Source organism: Lissotriton vulgaris, chromosome 5 (assembly GCF_964263255.1).
Source record: "Lissotriton vulgaris chromosome 5, aLisVul1.2, whole genome shotgun sequence".
Classification (NCBI taxonomy): Eukaryota; Metazoa; Chordata; class Amphibia; order Caudata; family Salamandridae; genus Lissotriton; species Lissotriton vulgaris.
The window spans coordinates 1,808,655,791-1,808,676,634 of record NC_141693.1 but is presented as its reverse complement, the minus strand read 5'-3'; the positions used below and the strand labels follow the sequence as shown (position 1 = coordinate 1,808,676,634).

General features: G+C 46.3%; 1 long non-coding RNA gene across 1 annotated transcript in view; it reads left to right on the top strand.

Annotated features, from left to right (window-relative positions):
- The first annotated feature begins 2,373 nt into the window (after nucleotides 1-2,373).
- Nucleotides 2,374-20,844, top strand: part of LOC147717251 (uncharacterized) — a 34,169-nt gene continuing 15,698 nt past the window's right edge. The window contains exons 1-2 of the long non-coding RNA XR_015295804.1: nucleotides 2,374-2,488; nucleotides 2,979-3,149. This is a non-coding gene — a long non-coding RNA (uncharacterized LOC147717251). The remainder of the gene's footprint in view (nucleotides 2,489-2,978; nucleotides 3,150-20,844) is intronic.

Here is a 20,844-nt window from a genome sequence, read left to right as displayed (position 1 = left end):
TAAATCCGTATTATTTACTTGTACATCCAAGAACAACCATCTACCATTAGTATCTGAGTACTCAATTTTTAACTGAATAGATAACGACTTGTGAAACAAGACGATAACACCATTTTTGTTGCCAACTGAAGGGGAACAGAAAATGTCGCCCACCCATTGTTTGCATAAAGAAGACAAATCTTTAAGGGAGAGGTGGGTTTCTTGCAACAGAGCAACTTGACATTTCAGTCTAGCTAAATGAGAGAGGACTCGCTGTTTCTTAACCGGGTTGCGGAGTCCTTTAACATTCCAGGAAATGACACGAAGACCAATCATCACTGGAAATCTTAGAATAGGCCAGAGGATAGGAAAAAAGGATTGTAGCATAATAGGGATACACAGGATAAAAAAAAATAGAGAAGAGAGAAGAAAGAATATTGGAGGGAAAATAGCAAATGAAACAGTAGAAACCGTAACCACCCTAGAGAAAAGAAGAGAAATTAGCAATTTGTGGAGAGGTTGGAAAAAGAAAAAAAAGTCAGAACATGAGTAACAAAGGAAGAAAGAGTGAAAGGAACAAGATAAAACAAAGAGCGCCTCGAAAAAAGAGAGGAACTTGATAGGAGGAAAGAAATCCAGAAAAGAGAAAGAGAAAGAACTGAGAAAAGAAGGAGAAGAAATAGTGAACAGATGAGGGTAAATGAAGACAGGAAGAAAAGGGTGGAAGACCAAAACTCCCAAGAGGTAAAGTGGGAAAAAAAGATGGCAGCAAGCCGAGAAGCGTTAGCCATGGAGAACGTGGAAACTAAGAACAATGAAGTGGGAGGGGGAACTGCGAAGGACAAGACAACCGCACGGGCAGACGAGAGGAGAAAAGAAAAATTAATATGATCACATCAACGCCAATTACACAAGAAAAAAAGAAGACCAAAAGTGACCATGGAAGACAAATTAAGGGAACTTACGAAACAAGTGGGAAGGAAAGGCAGCATATCGGATGTAAAGTACAAACATCGAGGCAGCACAGAACATGGAGTGGACAACGAGAACTACGAGGTGGAGATCTGTAAACAAAAATAGAAGAACAGGAACAGCATTACCACAAGGGACAAGATACAGAATAAAATAAGACAAAGAACATGAAAACATAAAAGTTAGGGTTTGCTGAGCTCCATGGATTCCTCCTTATGGGTGTGGATGAACTTCCGAAGATCCGCCGGATCGTCAAAACTATAAGTTTGTTCTTTGTAAGTCACTTTGAAAAAACAGGGGTGGATAAGGCCGTATCGAGCATTCATTGATCTGAGAGTGGGCCTCAAGTCAAAAAACTCCTTCCCTCGCGCAGCAGTTGGTCGAGAGACATCTTGTGTGAAGAATACTTTATGGCCGGACCAAAGCAGCTGCTTGTGCTGCTTAGCAGAATGAAGAATTTATTTTTTATTTATTTATTACATTTATAAAGCGCCTGACTCACCCCAAATGGGGTATCTCCGCGCTAAGGACAGCAATAAACACAACACAGAGGGTTAAGAGAAATTAGAAGAGCTGAGTCTTAAGTTTTTTCCTAAATGACAGGTAATTGACTTCCTGACGAAGATCTAAAGACAGTTGGTTCCATAATTTAGGGGCTAAGTAAGAAAAAGATTTACCTCCTAATCTACTTTGCTTGATAAGAGGATTAGTGAGCAAACTTTTACCTTCAGATCAAAGTTTTTCTGTCAAATATGTAGGGCCCATAGAATTGAGGCCTTTAAACACCAAGCAACAGACTTTGAAATTAATTCTCTTGCGAATTGGAAGCCAATGTAGGCTGTGTAAAAGAGGAAGGGAAGGAGCACGATAGGGAGCACTAGTCACCAGGCGTGCGGCAGTATTCTGCACCACCTGTAAGCTTTGTAAATCGGAGTCCTTAGCAGATACCAGCAAAGCATTGCTATAGTCCAGTCGACTAAGGACCAAAGCATGAATTAATGTTTTGCGTGTACTCATAGGAAGGAAGTGGAAAATCTTCCGGAGCAAACTCAGCGTGTAGAAACAAGATCTTTTGACTGTTGCAATGTGACCCTCCAAATTAAGGTCTCTGTTGACTAGCACCCCAAGGTTTTTGACCACTGTCTTTGGGGTAGGGACTACATCCAATTCTTCAGGCAAGCACCCAGGAGACCATCTCGAAATGGCATTCTTAAATAGCATGATCTCAGTGTCATGTAGCGGCTTTTCGCCGTTCCGAGTGCCGCACAGCACATGCAGGCACGGAAATCCTCACTTCCGGGCGGAAGTACAGTCCCGGTCTAGTTCTCTGCCGCCAGAGCACTTCCGGGGTTAAACGCTTAAATGCGTTCTCCTCAGCGGGATCGGCGCTTCTGATTCAGTGTGTGACCTGTCCGGAGCCCAGCAGACTACAGAGGACTGTTCCACTTCTTCGTCCGGAGGCCAGCAGACTACAGAGGATTGTTCCGCTTCTTCGACCGGAGACGCCTTTGAAGTCATCGCCGGAGTTCGAGACACGGTAACGCCTTCTCTGCAAGACGCTGTCCGTGACATTTTCTTTGCCGCTTTGAGTGCAACTATCGCTGTGTTCCCAGGGGGTGTCTCATATCGCGCAGGAGCGCTGTTGAGAATATTCCCTGAGTATTACTCTGCAAATGTACTGGGCCGCGCTATAGCGCTTACCCTGGAATGTTTGTTTTGGGACACAGTGCACAGAAGCTCTATTTCCTTGGTTCTTAATCACCGCGCAGGAGCGCATTATCCTGGGTTATTTTGTCCTTTGGTGGTTTCTCTTGCTTTCCTCAATTTATGCGCAGGAGCGCTTTACTTTATGGCATTGCTGAAGCGCATGGGCTCTAAACTTGCTGACCTTTCTTTCCTTGGTCCTACACGCATAGTGCACCTTGGTAAGTTCTGGGAACTGGGACTCCTTCCAGCATGTGTTTCGTGGTTTGCTCTGACGCAGGAGTAGTGCCTTATTCTAATTGGGTCTTTTCTTGTTCCCTCAGCCGTGCCAAGACCCTACCCTACTCCACTTCCACCAAAGACTTCTCCATTCCTTATTTGGCCCCCATTCCTGGATCTATCTCATCCTTGCCGGGTGCCACTCCTGCACGGGTCAGTTGGGTACAGGGGCGGTGGTTCTTGTCGTCTCTGCGGACTTTGCTTCACAAGCCCAGGTAAGTCTTGTGGGGCATCCGACACTCAGTTTTCCCTGTGTTTAATTGCAAAAAGTTTCTCTTCATCCAGAGGGTTATTGTTTTCATATCTTCAGAGAACACTTTCTGGACATCAGGGATATATTTATATAGGTGAAGATCAGCTGTGTATCATCTGCGTAGGAGATTGGGAAAACCCAAATTTCCTAAGCAGAGCAGCCAGCGGGGCGATGTAGACATTAAATAGAGACAGGCTAAGACAGGAGCCCTGTGGCAGTCCTTTTGTAGCATGGCTGATTTTTGATTGAAAAGGGCCCAGGTTTACAATTTGCATCCTATCAGTTAGAAAGTCCTGTATCCAGTTCAAGGCCGAGTTCTGGACCCCTATGAAACGAAGTCTGTCCACTAGGATTTGGTGAGATATTGTGTCGAACGCGGCAGACAGGTCAAGCAGTTCCAAAATTACTGCCTGACCTGCCTCCGCCAGCATTCTTATGTCATCAGTTACCTTCACCAGGGCCAATTCGGTACTGTACTTTGGCCGAAAGCCAGATTGAGAATAGTCCAAACAGTTGGAGGATTCCAAAAAGGCAGACAGATGGATGTTAACATGTCTCTCCATAGTTTGCTATATAGGGGTAACAAAGAGATAGAACGGTAATTAGTAATACTATCGGAGGCCAGTTTAGCGTTTTTGCGGATTGGCATGATTTGGGCAACTTTCCAAACTTTGGGAAGTTTACCTTCTTTGATGGAGTGGTTAAGAATAGAGCAAAGAGGCTCAGCTAATTCTTCTGCCAGCTTTTTAGCAAATTTGGCAGAAATTAGAGCAGTTGCTGAGCCCGACTTAGCAGATCTTAATAGTAGTTCCGTACCTTGGACTGTCAACAGCGGAAATTCTTTAAGAACACCCTGTCCAACAAACTCAGATAATTGGTTGATATCAGCATCATCCTTTTGAGTGACAGAAGAAATTATATTGTTATAAATATCTTCTATTTTTTGGGTAAAGTAATCCGAAATTTTGTCGCAAAGAGATTGAGTCGGTTCTTCTTCTGTATCAAGAGTTTTAGGATTTACAAAGGTGTTGAGAATCTGAAAAAGCAGTTTGGAAGAATTGCCCGATTGTTCTAGCTGCATGATAATTTGGTGTTTACGCGCCGTTTTTATATTTTTATAGTAAGTGAGCAAAGCCATTTTGTAACGTTCTTTGCTTAGCGTATCTTTAGTGCGCCGACATTTACGTTCAAGTTTTTTGCAGTTGCTCTTCTCTTTCCTTAGCTCAGTAGTATACCATACAGTCTGAATGCGACTGGTCGTCATGTTTGACTTTTCTCCGGTATTAGAGCATCCAAAGTAGTTTTTATAGTGTGATGAAAAGACTCAAGGTGATCATCCACTGTATCTGGGTCAGATACCTGTTTATTACTAGGTAGCATTTCTTTAAATATATTAGGAGAGAGAACCTGGTCCAGTATATGGCCGGCTTTGTGAGTGGGGACATCTTTCCTAGTTGTAAGGTTGAGAGCTAACATTTCCTTAGAGAAGGTGGTCGCATCTAGGTCTTCCTGGTTATCAATATGGGCATTAAACTTGTCTGAAGATATAACATCCGGTGCTAATATATCCAACAGACTTGAGATGGAATTAGCAATAGGTCCTGGGGGACGATAGACAAGAGCTCCCTTCCAGCTCAACTGTGGATGGAAGTCAAGTCTAAAAACAAGTATTTCAATTTTATCTGAACTAAGTTTGTCCAGTACAATGGCCTTTATCGGGTCTTTATAAATTATGGCAACTCCGCCGCCAATTTTGTGGGACCTATCAAGTTTTAGAACATGATAGCCCACTGGTACCGCAATCGCAATATCAGGAGCAGAAGAAGGTCTTAACCAGGTCTCCGTCAGGAATCCTATATCTGGGGCTAATGTAGAGAAAAGATCCCAGATATTTATAGCATGTTTAGGAAGCGGGCGAAAATTCGCTAAAAAACAATGCCAGTTGTTTTTGTGGGGCATGGGGGTGATGCTCTGTGTGGTCAGGGATTCCACACCTGAAAAAGGGAGTAGGCTCTCAAATCTACATTTGACACACGTAATGCTACCCTCGATATTGGGAGGGAGCTGGTTAATACATGTAATACAATCACTGTTACCTTCAGTATTCCCTTTGGTCTTCCTAATGTTCAGCAGCTCCTGTCTGGAGTATTTATAATCTTGTCTATGTCCCTGTATGTTGTCCCTCATATAAAATGTAGGGGATATGGCGTCTGGCGGCGACCAGGCGTGGACCGGCGCAGACGGGCTTGCCTTCGGCGCGCCATCGGCACGTCGCCCAGCATATGATTTTATGGGGTCCAAGCGTTCAAACACTAGAGCGCTCACCCTAGCCCGGAAGTGAGTGTTTAATCAATAGTAGGGAAAAGGAAGAATCTCCCTCCACATCAAACGAGCATTGCTCGCGGTGGACCAGAGAGAGTGAAAGTAGTCCCTGGCAAGTAATGAACAAGCTTAAAAAATACTGTTTAAAAATATAATTTCAAATTACAAAATTCACGAAAGCATGAAATGCAAAGTAAGCAATTCAGGCACTATCTTATACCCCGAGTGTCGGAGCGCATCCGCTGCGCGTCGCCCAGCACATGGTTTTATGGGGTCCAAGCGTTCAAACACTAGAGCTCTCACCCTAGCCCGGAAGTGAGTGTTTAATCGATAATAGGGAAAAGGAAGAATCTCCCTCCACATCAAAAGAGCACTGCTCGCGGTGGACCGGGAAGACTGAAAGTAGTCCCTGGCAAGTAATGAACAAGTTTAAAAAATACTGTTTAAAAATACAATTTCAAATTACAAAATTCATGACAGCTTAAAATGCAAAGTAAGCAATTCAGGCACTATCTCATACCCCGAGTGTCGGAGCGCGTCATGAGGTCTGAGTAAAGGAGGAAGTAAGCAATGATGCCTCTGGGCTTTGAAGTGGAGGAAGAGTTCTCTGGTCCAAGACAGTGAGCCCTTGGAATGTTGACATCCAGGTGCTTAGGAATACCAGTAATAGGAAGGACTTGAGACTTCAAAAACTGGATAATGTCGGACCCCTCTGAATTCTCCGGAATGCCATAAATGCGCAGGTTGTTATGCCGGTTTTGATTTTTCAAATCCTCAGAGGTTTTCTTGAGCAGATCAACCTCCTTAGTAGGATAACCCACCCTATCTACAACATCTTGAGCATCACTAACTTTATGCTCCACATCAGTTATTCTCTTATCCAGACTGGACCACTTATCATCAAGTCTCTGAAGGGTGGTAGTGGTATCATTCATGAAAGGGCGTATAAGGCGTAATTTTTCCATAATATCCTTCAGCGTAACTGGAAGTGGAGACTTTGATGGAGATGGGGGGTCTTTTTTAAGTACGTGTAGCAGAGGCGACGCCATGAGCATTAGAAGTATGTACTTGTTCCATTGTGCAGCAAATACTAGTAGGATCAAATGATGACAAGAAAAAGAGTTATGAAGGAGCCACCAGCACGTGGGGCGATAGCGAAATAGCACAGGAGGCAGCAGCCGTCAAGATGAGGAGCCGATAAAAAAGACTTAAAATTGAGGCATAAGTCAAATGAAAATAAATCCCAGCTGAACAAATGTAACAGTACCTCTACTAATCTTGAGGATACATAACAGTACCTGGTAGAACAATCATATGAAGGTAGAGACCATTAGGCATGCGTGAACTTGAGGTAGTTGAAAAACACACATGAGCAGGCGAAGCTTCATATAAGGAATAAGCTCATTAAACAAAAGGCAAAAATTGCAGCAAAAATGGCAACTCAAAGGCTAGCCATAGAGTAAAGCAGCAACAGGGAAAAGAGAAAAGAAAAAAAAACGCTGCGTGTAAAAAACAAAATGCGGCCGTTATCGAGTAAGGAGCAATCCATCAAAAATACCAATGAAAAATGGCATATTGTGCTCTGTGATCATACCCATATGTGGAGGGGTGCTTCCGATTGAGGAATCCGCCGTTTTAGCGAAGAAACGCAGACTTAATTAATACCCTTCTTCAACGAGCGCTGCTCGACATCTCGGAGCTCGTCAGGGAGCGGCCATCTTGTTTCGCCGCGTCGCGCGCCTCTATTTTACGGTTTTAAAGGATCCAATTTTGAGATTCTGCGAATACCACTGATTCACAAAATAACTTATTGGTATGTTTAGAACCTACATTTATAACTCATTCCCAAAATGCAAAAGTAGCTTGCAGCTACACACCGAATCACAAATTGAAAGGTGCGTGGTAAGGAGATCCCTTCCAATTTGCGATTTCTTTTGGTATATATCAATGGTTTGCGACCGTAATTTCAGTCGCAATTCATTGAAAGGTTACTAACTACTCAAATGAGGTGGTAACCCACTCTTAAACTGAAAGAGGTCCCTTAGGGACCCCCTCCCGTTTGTCAATGTTGTAAAAAACATTTTTAGGAGTAGGAAGTGAGCAGATCTGTCCTTGACTGCACCCCTTGACCATGCTGTGACTCTGAATCCTTCCCTGACTTCGGCTCCTGCGAATCCAGCCCCATGCCACCCACAGCCACACGCTCTCTCCATGCACGAAACCACTTTTAGTGCCATGACCATCATCACCGGCGCATATATGAACGCAAATCCCGACCTCACTTTCCGTGAAGGTGGAAGCAATTATGCTTTCCGATTCGTAGACCCCCGCTCTACCGCCTAGCCCGAGACAATGTGCCCATTATGCATTTAAATGTTTAATTGTCTCTCATGAATTAAAAAAGAATGCAAAAACAACAGGTTTACAAAGAATCCCTGAAAAAATATCAGTCAGGATCAATGACTTTGCAGAGAGGATTAAGCAATCCTCAAACTCAGCTAAGGAAATGTACAATATTGTAAACTCCTTTATAAAGCCGAGTTACCAGAGGCCGTTCCTCCCTCATCAGTGGAACATTGTGAACCCCTTGAAAACTGCTTTCTTGGTTAAAAGTGAGGAACATTTACGATGCTCTATCGGGTTCAGTAGGCCACAAGGATAGGCCAGAAGTAATGCTTATAGTTAATAGTGGTAGAATCAAACTTCCTACATTTCCACAATTGCTTAAAGAGGAAGTTATTGAAGTGACAAATTCAGTTAAATCAGGTTCGCCACTTGACCCTGCTCCAATGGATATTCTATTAAAAGGGGGGATGTTACGTTTTCCGCTTTGACAGATATATATAATGTCCCCCTGAAAAATTGCAGTGTCCCAGAAGAATGGAAACATGCCATAATTCGCCCTCTGTTTAGGAAGCCCATGCTGGACTCTGAGGGGGCAGAAAACGACATAACCATGTCATTACTCTCTGGAGTTAGTAAGATTTTAGAAAAGATAATAAACGGGCATCTCGCAGAATACCTGGAAGCCAATAACATCCTTCCCCTCACTCAAATAGGTGTCCTCTCAGGGTGAGGCTGTTAAAGGCCACTGAAGATCTTAAAATGGTCCTTGATCAGGGTTGATCAGCGGCTCTGATCCTCCTTGATCTAAGTGCTGCATTTGATACTGTCTCCTATCGGATCCTACTCCACGCTTTGAAAGAAGTAGGCATTATGGGGAATGCCTTAAAGCGACGTGCCTCCTTTCTGAAGAATCTAGCCATCAGTTGAACTGTGTGGTGCCACCGTGTCTTTTTTAAGCCCCACGCATTTTAATGTGCATGTCCGCCCATTGTCTGATATAATCTACTTTTCTGGCTTTACGATGGTATCTTACAAAGATGTAACCGGTATGATTGTTTCTTTATCACAGCCATATGCTCCACCCCCACGAGACTTTCCAGCTATCTAGAAAAGGTCTCCAAATGGATGGCAGCTAGCTGCCTAAAGCTACATGGGGAGAAAACTGAGGTTTTGGTGGTTGGAAACAACCCAACCCTCTAAGACTAGATAAGCTTGCCTCATTCTTTAGGAGAACGCCCACCCCCCAAGTTGGTAAGGTGCTTAGGGATCACTTTGGACCAACATCTTTCCATGGCATCCCAAGTAAAGAGGGTGTCTGGCGACTGCTTCGGCATCCTGAGAATCTTAAGGAAAACTCCGAAATTGCTTATGATGGAGTCACGAAGAATTGTGATCAAAGGATTGATTCTCTCATGCCTCAACCATGGTAACTCGTTGTACCTGGGCAGCCATGAGGGTGACAATCAATATGATGAGGGCAATATTTTTGATAACCTTCAGGATGGCTGATCTAACAAGAAATTGGCCTCTCCTCAACAAACCCAACCATGGCTACAAAACACTGCATCACAGTGACTGGATGACAGGATGACTTTATCACAGAGATTCGAAAGGTGGTTGAGTCACTTGACCTCATCCTGCTGACACAGAAAGTCAAAATACCTCTCCAAACAGAGGTCTTTAGCACCTCACAATCTATTCAGGAGCCTCTGTTCTCCTATAAAAGTCTTTAACTAACGTACTGGTGAGCACCTGGAGAAAACCATGATCTTGCCTCCGGTCAATAGAGAGGTGGTGTGGTGGCACAGACCAGCTCCCAGAGATCCGCATTGCCCATTGCAGCATCCCACCCCAGCGAGTGCAATCGTCCAGGCATTAGCAAGTCGATAGAGCCCCAATGCATTCCCTACCTCACCGCCTGACAGGAAGTCAAAAAGAATGGTGATATTCGCTGAACAAAAGTTCTCCTCGACCAGCCTCATGCTAAGGTCACTAAATACTACATGCCTCCTAGGCTCATATTTACACGTGTTATAGTGCAAAGTAATGGATACCTTGCCAATAGTTTCAGTTGATATTCGTCAAACATTGGAAAAGCTCATCTTGGAGGGAGGAGATGCAGCAAATATTCTAATAAATCTGTTTTGTACTGTCTGGGTATCCCAATCGACAACAGCATGGTGAATAGGCACCATTCCAGGACTCACTTTACAGGCTTTTTAAATGACATCCAGCAGTGTCTTATGGACATGCCTTTCGATGGCTCTAGTTTGTTTGGAGCACATTTAGACTCAGCCCTTGAGAGGTTTAAAGAGAGAAAGGTCACTGCCCACTGTCTAGGCTTGTCTCCGCAAGCACTGTCGTTCCTCCACCAACAGTACCTCTTTCGAGGCAACCAGTAGATGTAGAGATAATACCTGCCTCAGAAGCAACAGGCCTAACACTCCTTTAGAGGTTGGGACCGAGGATCAAGCCGACAGCATCCAGGCTCCCTGGGTCAACGTGCTACCCAAACCTCAATGCCTCCCCTTTGCCACTGCAAAGCCACATTCCCTTTCCCTTGGCGGTAAACACTCAGCCGTTAGGATGTCACACCACACTCCACCTCCTCGGCTGAAGGAGCATCATGGCTGATCAATGGGTGCTCCAGATCATGCAAGGGGTATACTTCTTACCTCTACTGTATGAACCCATGGACATGCCACCTGCACCATAACTCATCCTAGGGGACCCTTGCCCTTACTGTATGTAGAGGCTCAAGCTCTCTTGGCCAACAGAGACCTAGAGAGGGTGCTGAAATCAGAGTTCAGGACTGGTTGCTACTGCAGTTACTTTCAGGTGCTGAAGAAGGATGGAGGACCCTGTCCCATTTTAGATCTTTGCCCTCAGAACTTGTTTTTATCCGGAAAGGGAAGTTTAAAATGCATACCCTGCCCCAAGTTCTATCTGCCCTGGATCCAGGATATTGAACGATAACGCTGGATTTGCAGGACAGATATTTTCAGATCCCTGTCCAACAGATGTTTCCTGCAGTTTCCGGAAGGCCAGGAGAATTTTCATTTCACTATGCTTTGGCCTCACCAGCAAACCTCAGGTGTTCACAAAGGTGATATTAGTGGTCACAGCCCAACTGTGGTGGTTGGGAATACCACTCTTTCCGTACCTCGTCGACTGGCTGCTGAAGACAGACTTGCCTGAGATATCTGCAAGCCATCTCCAGACAACGTTCCCAAGTCACACATGACTCCTTCACAATGGCTCCTCTTCATCTGAGCCATCCTGGACATGGTGCTTTTTTGAGCCTTCCCTGTGCCTCAACGAGTTCAGGACATTTAAGCTTTGCTCTAAATGTTTTGACCCTTAACCTTCGTCTCTATTAGAGTGACTTTGAGGCTTCAGGGTCTCTTGACCTCCTGCATCGTGCTTGTGGACCATGCAGGGTTGCACATGTGGACTCTACAGTGGATCTGAAGTCTCAGTGGGCTTAACCTCAAGGGATCCTGTTGGAGTCCTTCCAGGTGTCAAAGGAGATTTACTGTAAGCTGACCCGTGGCAGACCCCTGTTCCTACTCAATCCAGAGCTTAGGGTTGTGACGGATGCATCATTGCTCGGTTGGGGAGGACATCTGGAAGAGGTGGCGATCAGAGCACTCTGATTTCCTATGGAGGCTCACCTCCACAACAACTTTCTGGAGTTGCAAGTGATCTGATTGGCACTGAAAGCATTCTTCACATCAAAGGGAAGAAGGTCACAAACAACATTACTGCCATGTAGTATTGAAACAAACAGGGTAGAGTGGAGTTGTTGGTCCAGTGAGAGGAGGATCTGCACCTTTGGATGTGGTTAAACTCTCAGGGCATTTCACTGATTTCCCACCTGGTAGGGTTAGGTCAGGGTGGACCACCTCATCCGACATTGCCTAGTGGGTCACAGATAGAAGTTACAATTGAAGGTGGCACAGGAGATCATCCAGGAATGGGAAGAACCCTTTCTTCATTTTGCAAGTTGGAATTTCCAAGCCAGTATTCTTCTTCAGAGATGCCTTCTGCTTGCATTGTGTACGCCTTTCCATGCCTCCCTTTCCTGCCAGAGCACTCAAGAAGGTCAATAAAGACCCGGTCCAAGTCATCCTAGTGGCTCAAGGAGAGTGTGGTACCTGAAACTTCTGACCATGAGCACAGGCTCTCCAATCCAGATGCCCCCTTGAGAAGACCTCCTGTTGCAGCAACAGGACTTAGTCTTGCAGCTGAGCCTGTACAATTTGCTCCTACAGTTGATGGCGAACGATCTTTCTCTAGAGGAGGTGGGTGTCATCTTGGCAGCCGGACGTCCTTCAATCAAATCAATTAATGCAGTATGCTGGGAGAAGTTTGTTGTCTTGTGCTCTTCCCAAACAATGGAACCAATGTGCAGCTATTGGAGGTTTTCCTGTTCTATCAAGTCATTATCCCAGCAAAGACCTTTCTGTGGGAACAGTTAAACGTTACCTCACTGCCCTTTTGGCCTGTGTACGTTAACCTGACCACCTATCTCTCTTCAAGTCACCAGTGGTGGTGCATTTTTTGAAGGGGCTGGTCCATATGTTCCTGTCAACTCCATTTAGTATGCCACGAGGAACTGTGAATGCTAGAAATGTCTGTTCACTCAACAGACATTTCTAAATTTGGCAGTCTGGCCCTGCGCCAGGGCGACAGAGTAAAGCTGAACTGTGTTCCTTGAGGGCGGTGTCCATGGTTATTCCAAGTGACTTGGCATTCAGTGGAAGTAAGGGTTTGAAGCCATCCTGTTATTGAGTCAGGCTTGTACTGTATCTTGTCCATTGTTCTCAGCAAATACCAGGAATTCTGCCTAGGTAGCACTGAGCTTCAATAGCGTGCTGGACATCCAGGTCTAAATGATATGTAATCAGGGGTTGAGGAGTTTAATATCTAAATAAGAGGAGGCTTTCAAATAGATGTGTGTATCATCCACATATTGGTGAATTTGTATGCTGTTTTTCATAAGTAGAGCACCCATTGGGCTCATTTATCTGTTGAAAATCCATGCATAGGTTAAACATGATAAGAAATAGTTTGGCATCCTTGGGGACTCCAGAGGTGATAGGGATCTTTATTGAACTGGATGTTCCTATTCATAGGAAAGGTAGGAAGAGAACCATTGTAGGACATTGTCAAGGAGGATGGGGAAGTTAACTGTGTCAAAGGCAAGTGAGAGACCCAGCAGTATCAGAAAGAAGGAGTCATGTTCATCTTTGGTAGAAAGCCTCACCTGTGATATGTAAGGTAGCAGTTCCCATGCTGCTGTGTGATCTGAAGCCAAACTGGTAGCTGTGCGGAAATGATTAGCACTGATGTGTTCTTGGAACTAAACATGGTCTACTTTTTCAATGATCTTGCCTGTTAGACCTGGATTTTTCACCGGGTTTATACCATACCTTTTGTTTTTTGGCCTCCTGTTTCTGATCTGTTTTTGTTGGTTTTATGACTCTGAACATTTACCATGCTGATCAGTGCTAAAGTGCATTTGCTCTCCATGTAAATTATATGTATGGATTGGTGTTTCCATAATTGTCTGACTTGGTTTACTAGTCAGTCCTTAGTACAGTGCACTGTGTGTGCCCAGGGCCTGTAAATCAAATTCTGCTAGTGGGCTGCAGCACTGATTGTGCCACCCACATAAGCTGCCTGTAAATGTAACTCTGGCCTGCCATTGCAGAGCCTGTGTGCAGTCTAGTACTGCCATGTCGACCTGGAAAGTGCACCCATTTGCCAGGCCCTATCCTTCCCTTTTCTTACCTAATAGTCACCTCTAGGGTAGGCCCAATGTACCCCTGTTGACAGGCTGCAGTGTATGTGAAAGGTAGGACATGCCCTGGTGTGTGTGGCATGTCCTGATAGTGAAATACTGCAATTTAGTTTTTCTATTGCAAGGCTACTTGTTCCCATAGGATTGAATGGGGAGTATGCTTATAACATCTTATAAACAATACTACCCCTGGGAACAAGCTAGGAAAATAATGTTTAGTATGTCTGAACTCGGAATGTTAAAATGCATCTTTTAGTGAGGGTGATTTTTACATTCTGAGTTTGAAAATGCCACTTTTAGAAAGTGGGTATTTTCTTGCTTAGCTTTGTAGTGTGCCTCTGCTAGGATTGTTTATTGCATGTCTGGCTTTTAGATGACAGGGGCTGTAGAGTACCAGTGGCTCCAGAAAGCCTGATGAGTCAGAGCTAGGATGAATAGACCTGGGCTGCATTTAGAGTAGGGGGAGGAGATTTCCTTTCACCTGAATGGGCCTGGTCTGCCAAGGACAATGCTGTCTCCACCTCAGTGGCGTAACGAAACTTGAGGGGGCCCCCCTGCAAACTACATGGAGGGGGCCCCCTCCCATCCTCCGTGCCAGTCTAGAGCTCTCAGGCCAGCGACCCGCCATACTGCAGGGGATGCGGGCTATTGTTATGCCACTGTCACCAATCCAGCCGTTATAAGTAACACTGGATGGTGGAGTTAAAGGTTGGGCGTAGTCTGCCGGCAGCCTATCTTAGGTGGCGGTCCGTTCATTACAGGGCCCCTGCCATCAGTACGCCAGGGAAGTTTGCCCAATGTTAGGTGGGTTTCCTGATGCAGACTCCTGTCATGATATACAACATCGGGACCACTCATCGTTCAGTTTTGACAAAAGTGCATCCACTGCTCCTTCTTGTTTCTGTTTTAAAACATTAGACAAAGCGACAATGCAGTATTTCAAAACCAGATGTAACTACAAAGAGCACATTTTGATAATACATTTTTAATAGTAGACAATAGCAATCTTAAGAGCCATTGCATAGCTTCATACACTCTTTGACCCAAATTCCATCACAGTCTCTCAGTCTATCTCTCTCTCTGTCAGTCAGTCAGTCAGTCAGTCAGTCTCCCTCTCTCTCTCATTCAGTCTCTCTATCTCTCTCTCTTTCTGTCAGCCAGTCTCTCTCTGTCAGTCAGTCAGTCTCTCTCTGTTTTTAGTCTCTCTCTCTCTCTCTCGGTCAGTCAGTCTCTCTCAGTCAGTCAGTCTATCTCTGTCAGTCTCTGTCTTTCTGTGAGTCAGTCTCTCAGACAGTTTCTCTCTGCCAGTCTCTCGAGTCAGTCAGTCTCTCTCTCTGTCAGCCAGTCTCTCTCTCACAGTCTGTCTCTCTCTCTGTCAGTCTCCCTCTCCCTGTCAGTCAGTCTCCCTCTCTCTGTCAGTCTCTCTCTCAGTCAGTAAGTCTCTCTCTGTCAGTCCCTCTCTCTGTCAGTCTCTCTCTCACTCTCTCTCTTTCAATCTCTCTCTCAGTCAGTCAGTCTCTCTCTCTCTCTGTCAGTCTCTCTCTCTCTCTCTGTCAGTCTCTCTCTCTCAGTCACTCTCTCTGTCAGTCTTCCAGACAGTCTCTCTCTCTCTCTCTCTCCTCGGCCAGTCTCTCTCAGTCAGTCATTCTCTCTCTCTCACAGTCATCCAGTCTCTCTCAGTGAGTCTCTCTCTCTCTCTCCCAGTCAGTGACTCTCTCTGTCAGTCAGTCTCTCTCTGTCAGTCTCTCTTTCTCTCAGTCAGTCTCTCTCTCTCTGTTGGTCAGTCTCTCTCTCTCTCTGTCGGTCAGTCTCTCTTTCTCTGTCAGTCTCCCAGTCTCTCTGTCAGTCAGTCTCTCAGTCAGTCTCTCTCTCTCTGTCAGTCTCTCTCTCAGTCAGTCAGTCTCCTAGTCAGTCAGTCTCTCAGTCTCTCTCTCTCCTAGTCTCTCTCTCTGAGTCAGTCAGTCTTTCTTAGTCAGTCATTCCCTCTCCCTCAGTCAGTCTTCAAGACAGTCTCTCTCTCTCTCTCCCTCTGTCAGTCTCTCTCAGTCAGTCATTCTCTCTCTCTCGCAGTCAGCCAGTCTCTCTCAGTGAGTCTCTCTCTCTCTGTCAGTGACTCTCTCTGTCAGTCTCTCTCTCTCTGTCAGTCAGTCTCTCTCCGTCAGTCTCTCTCAGTCAGACTCTCTCTCTCAGTCAGTCTCTCTCTCTCAGTCAGTCTCTCTCTGTCGATCAGGCTCTCTTTCTCTGTCAGTCGCCCAGTCTTTCTGTATCTCAGTCAGTCAGCCTCTGCCTCTCTCTGTCAGCCTCTCTCTCTCTCTGTCAGTCAGTCTCTCTCTCTGTCAGTATCTCTCTACCTCAGTCAGTCAGTCTCTGTCAGTAAGTCAGTCTCTCTCTCTCAGTCAGCCAGTCTCTCTCTCTCTCTCTGTCAGTCTCTCAGCCAGCCAGTCAGTCTCTCAGTCAGTCAGTATTCAGTCTCTGAGTCAGTCAGTCAGTCTCTCTACTCTCTCTCCACTCTCTATCTCTCTACTCTGTCCTCTCTATCTCCACTGTCTTACTCTCTCCACTGTCTCTCTCTCCACTCTCTCTCCACTGTCTCTCTCTCTTTCCACTCTCTCTCTCCGACCTCTCCACTCACTCCCTCCACTCTCTCTCTCCACTCTCTGTCTCGACTCTCTCTCTCTCCACTCTCTCTCTCTCCACTCTCTCTCTCTCCACTCTCTCGCTCTCCACTCTCTCGCTCTCCACTCTCAAGCTCTCCACTCTCTCTTTCCAATCTCTCTACTGTCTCCCTCCATTCCCTCTCCACTCTCTCTCCATTCTCTCTCTCTACTGTCTCTCCTCTCTCACTCTCCACTTTCTCTCTCCACTCTCTCTCTCCACTCTGTCGCCACTCTCTCTGTCTCCACTCTCTCTCCCTTCACTCTCTCTCTCCAATCTCTCCAAGCTCTCCCTCCACTCTCTCTCCCCTCTCTCTCTCCACTCTGTCTCCACTCTCTCGCCACTCTGTCTCCACTCTCTCCACTCTCTCTTGCTCTCCACTCTCTCGCTCTCCACTCTCTCGCTCTCCACTCTCTCGCCACTCTCTCGCCACTCCCTCTCTCCACTCTCCCTCTCTCCACTCTCCCTCTCTCCACTCTCCCTCTCTCCACTCTCCCTCTCCACTTGCTCTCTCCACTCACTCTCTATCTCCAATCTCTCTACTCTCTTAACTCTCTCTCTCTCCACTCTCTCTCTCCACTGTCTCCCTCTACTTTCTCTCCACTCTCTGTCTCCACTCTCTCTCCAATCTCTCCCCACTCTCTCTCCACTCTCTTGCCACTCTCTAACCACTCTCTCTTTCCACTCTCTCTCTCCACTCACTCTCTCTCTCCACTCTCTCTCCCCAACCTCTCCACTCTCTCTCCACTGTCTCTCTCTCTCTTTCCAATCTCTCCCCAACCTCTCCACTCTCTCTCTACTGTCTCTCCCTCTTTCCACTCTCTCTCTCCAACCTCTCCACTCTCTCTTTCCACTCTCTGACCACTCTCTGTCTCCACTCTCTCTCTCTTTCCATTCATTTCCTCCACTCTCTCTCTCCAAGCTGTCCACTCTCTCTCCACTCTCTCTCTCTCTCTCCACTGTCTGTTGGGACAGCAAACAAGGTGTATTGCTCTTCCGTGGCACATTACTTTTAATAAGTCCAAATAGGACAATCAAGACCCAAGACGTCTTCAGCCCGACCCTAGGCATCCAGAACAGTCAGCCACCTTCACACTATAATGTCCCCGCCTCTCCTCTGCAACCAGAGCAACACAAACACAACTTGGCATACTGAGTTCAATTACTAAACACGCCTGACTGAGGGCAGACACAAAGTAGTGTGGCTTCTAACAAGTGTGCTCTTATCTGAGGGCACCATGTTGCTGCCTCGTCCCTTCTCCCTTGAGCATTGCCGTGGAGAATGCTGTCTCTGCCCCTACCCCCCCCCCCCCCCCCCCCTCCGCGCCCCCACCGCTACCTCTTTCCAGCTCGTGGCTCTGACTCTGACTGAAGAGGAACAATGTAAGTTGAAACATTGTTTCTCTTCAGTCCTGGGTCAGAGCGGAGGGGCTCGGAGCAGGCTGCAGACAGCCTGCACCTGCTTCAGAGCCTCTCACGCACAGATCTGATCTGCACCGAGGAGCGGAGGGGCCCCCTTCACCTACTCAAGGCTGAGGGGCCCCCTTCACCTACTCGGGGCCCCCTTCACCTACTGCAGGGGCTGCGGGGGTGTTTGTTACGCCCCTGCTCCACCTCCTGCCAGGAAGCTGCACCAGAGAGGACAGAACCAGTTTTGACCAAGCACAGGGCTTCTCTCCCACCAGAGAACAAAGGATTTTGTAGTATAAATATTGGGGCCCAGACCCAAGAACTTTAGATCACTTCTGTGAATCAATTCTCTGGCTCTTCTCCTTTGTCAAGGAGAAGAGCCAGAGAAGCTGAGGAGGAATACTGTCCCGTACTATTTGCTGTCTGGGGTTAGCCTGCAGTGGCTACATGCCGCCAAGGAAAGGAGAATAGGACTTTGCTGTTTGACCTTGATTTTTCCCTGGGTTTATCCCATACCTTTTGCTTTTTGGCCTCCTTTTTCTGACCTGTTTTTGTTGGTTTTATGACTCTGAGCATTTACCACTGCTGATCAGTGCTAAAGTACATTTGCTGTCCCTGTAAATTATATGTATGGATTGGTGTTTCCATAATTTGTCTGATTTGATTTACTAGTCAGTCCCTAGTACAGTGCACTGTGTGTGCCTAGGGCCTGTAAATCAAATTCTGCTAGTGGGCTGCAGCACTGATTGTGCCACCCACATAAGCTGCCTGTAAATGTAACTCTGGCCTGCCATTGCAGAGCCTGTGTGCAGTCTAGTACTGCCATTTCGACCTGGAAAGTGCACCCAGATGCCAGGCCCTACCCTTCCCTTTTCTAACCTATTAGTCACCCCTAAGGTAGGCCCAATGTACCCTTGTTGACAGGTTGCAGTGTTTGTGAAAGGTAGGACATGACCTGGTGTGTGTGGCATGTCCTGATAGTGAAATACTGCAATTTAGTTTTTCTATTGCAAGGCTACTTGTTCCCATAGGATAGAATGGGGAGTATGCTTATAACATCTTATAAACATAACTACCACTGGGAACAAGGTAGGAAGATAAAGTTTAGTATGTCTGAACTCGGCATGTTAAAATGCATCTTTTAGTGAGGGTGATTTTTACATTCTGAGTTTGAAAATGCCACTTTTAGTTAGTGGGTATTTTCTTGCTTAGCCTTGTAGTGTGCCTCTGCTAGGATTGTGTATTGCATGTCTGGCTTTTAGATGACGGGGGCTGGGGAGTAGCAGTGGCTCCAGAGAGCCTGATGAGTCAGACTCAGGCTGAATAGACCTGGGCTGCATTTAGAGTAGGGGGAGGAGATTTCCTTTCACCTGAATGGGCCTGGTCTGCCAAGGACAATGCTGTCTCCACCTCCTGCCGGGAAGCTGCACCAGAGAGGACAGAACCAGTTTTGACCAAGCACAGGGCTTCTCTGCCACCAGAGAACAAAGGATTTTGTAGTATAAATATTGGGGCCCAGACCCAAGAACTTTAGATCACTTCTGGGAATCAAGAGTATCCTTTGTCAGGGAAAAGAGCCGGAGAAGCTGAGGAGGAATACTGTCCCGTGCTATTTGCTGTCTGGGGTTAACCTGCAGTGGCTACATGCCGACAAGGAAAGGAGAATATGACTTTGCTGTTTGCTGTGTCCCTGCTTGAAGAATGAATGTGAATGTCCAGAATTTGTAAAGCGCGAACAATTACCTGGGGATGTCAAGATGCTGGGGGCCGTTGGGAAGATTAAGCGAGCTACTCGCCAGAGTTAGATGGTACTAGGCTGATCTACCGCCGGCGCTGGGGATTGAAATGTGAGCCCCCTGGTTCCGGAGGCAGCTGCCCTGCCCGCTGCGCCACACCTACCCCTCTGAAGAAGATCTCCAAGGGCTTGAAACTGAGCTTGCCTCCTCTTCTGAAGTCTCAGGGTCACAAAGACTTCACCACCAGCTCCTCTGAACTGCTTTGCTGGGAGTTCTGACATGCCAAGTGGTGCCTGCTGTTGTTTTGGACCTCTAGAGACTCTTTTCTGCTAGGAGCTGTAATATCAACGCAGTACCAAGAAGCGTGATGCATCCATACCTGTTTTCGATGCATCGCTGAAAAAAACTTTGCAGCGCTTGCCGCTGCTTGAGAAATCGCCGCACATCGCATCGAATGCAATGATCTCCGAAGTCCAAGATCACTGCATCGATTCCGATGCAAGCCCTGTTGTGCGGCTGCAAGAATCCATGCATCGTCCCTGATCGTCACATCGTATCGAGGCACCAAGTCTTTCGCATTGTTGGGGGACGCAGTAAGAAACTGAGGCAACACCTCCCCACGCAGAAAGAAACCGACGCATCACCTCCTCTCCGGTAAGGAACCAACGTATCACCTCCCCTGCGCAAGAGTAAGAAACCGACACATAACCTCGCCCGGAGCAAGGAACCGACGCATCACCTTCCATGAGTGTAAGGAACGGGTGAATCACCTTCCCTGCCACCCATTTTGTTTGTTTGATTGACGCATACAAGGTACTTTGTGTGAAAAGTGTTGCATCTGCAGTTTGCTCTGAACTGAACTATTTCTACCAATTGAAAGTCATACTTTTATTACTGTGTTGTGGATCTTTGTCGTTTTGGGTTCTGTTTGGTTTAGATAAAGATTACTTATTTTTCTAAACTGGTGTGGTGTCCATTTGTAGTGTTTTCACTGTATTACTGTATGTGTTCACAAATGCTTTACACACTGCCTCTCAGATAAGCCTGTCTGCTCGTGCCAAGCTACCAAGGGGTGAGCAGGGGTTATTTTAGAAGTGTATCCCCTTACCCTGACTAGAAACAAGGGCCCTATTTGGACATAGCTACCTCCCTCTGCCAACTAGAGACCCCATTTCTAACATTGCCAAAGAATGGTAGGTGAGTGATTGATTTCCAGTAGTTGGCGAGATCATCAGCGTCTAGTGTAGGTTTTTTTAGGAGTGGAAAAATCTAGATTATCCTGAGAGCTTCTGGGAAGATGCCTTGATTGAATATGGCAGTGACTATGGTAAGCAGGCGTAAGAGAGCCTTTCCAGCCTATCCTTGTTTCCTCATACAACTCA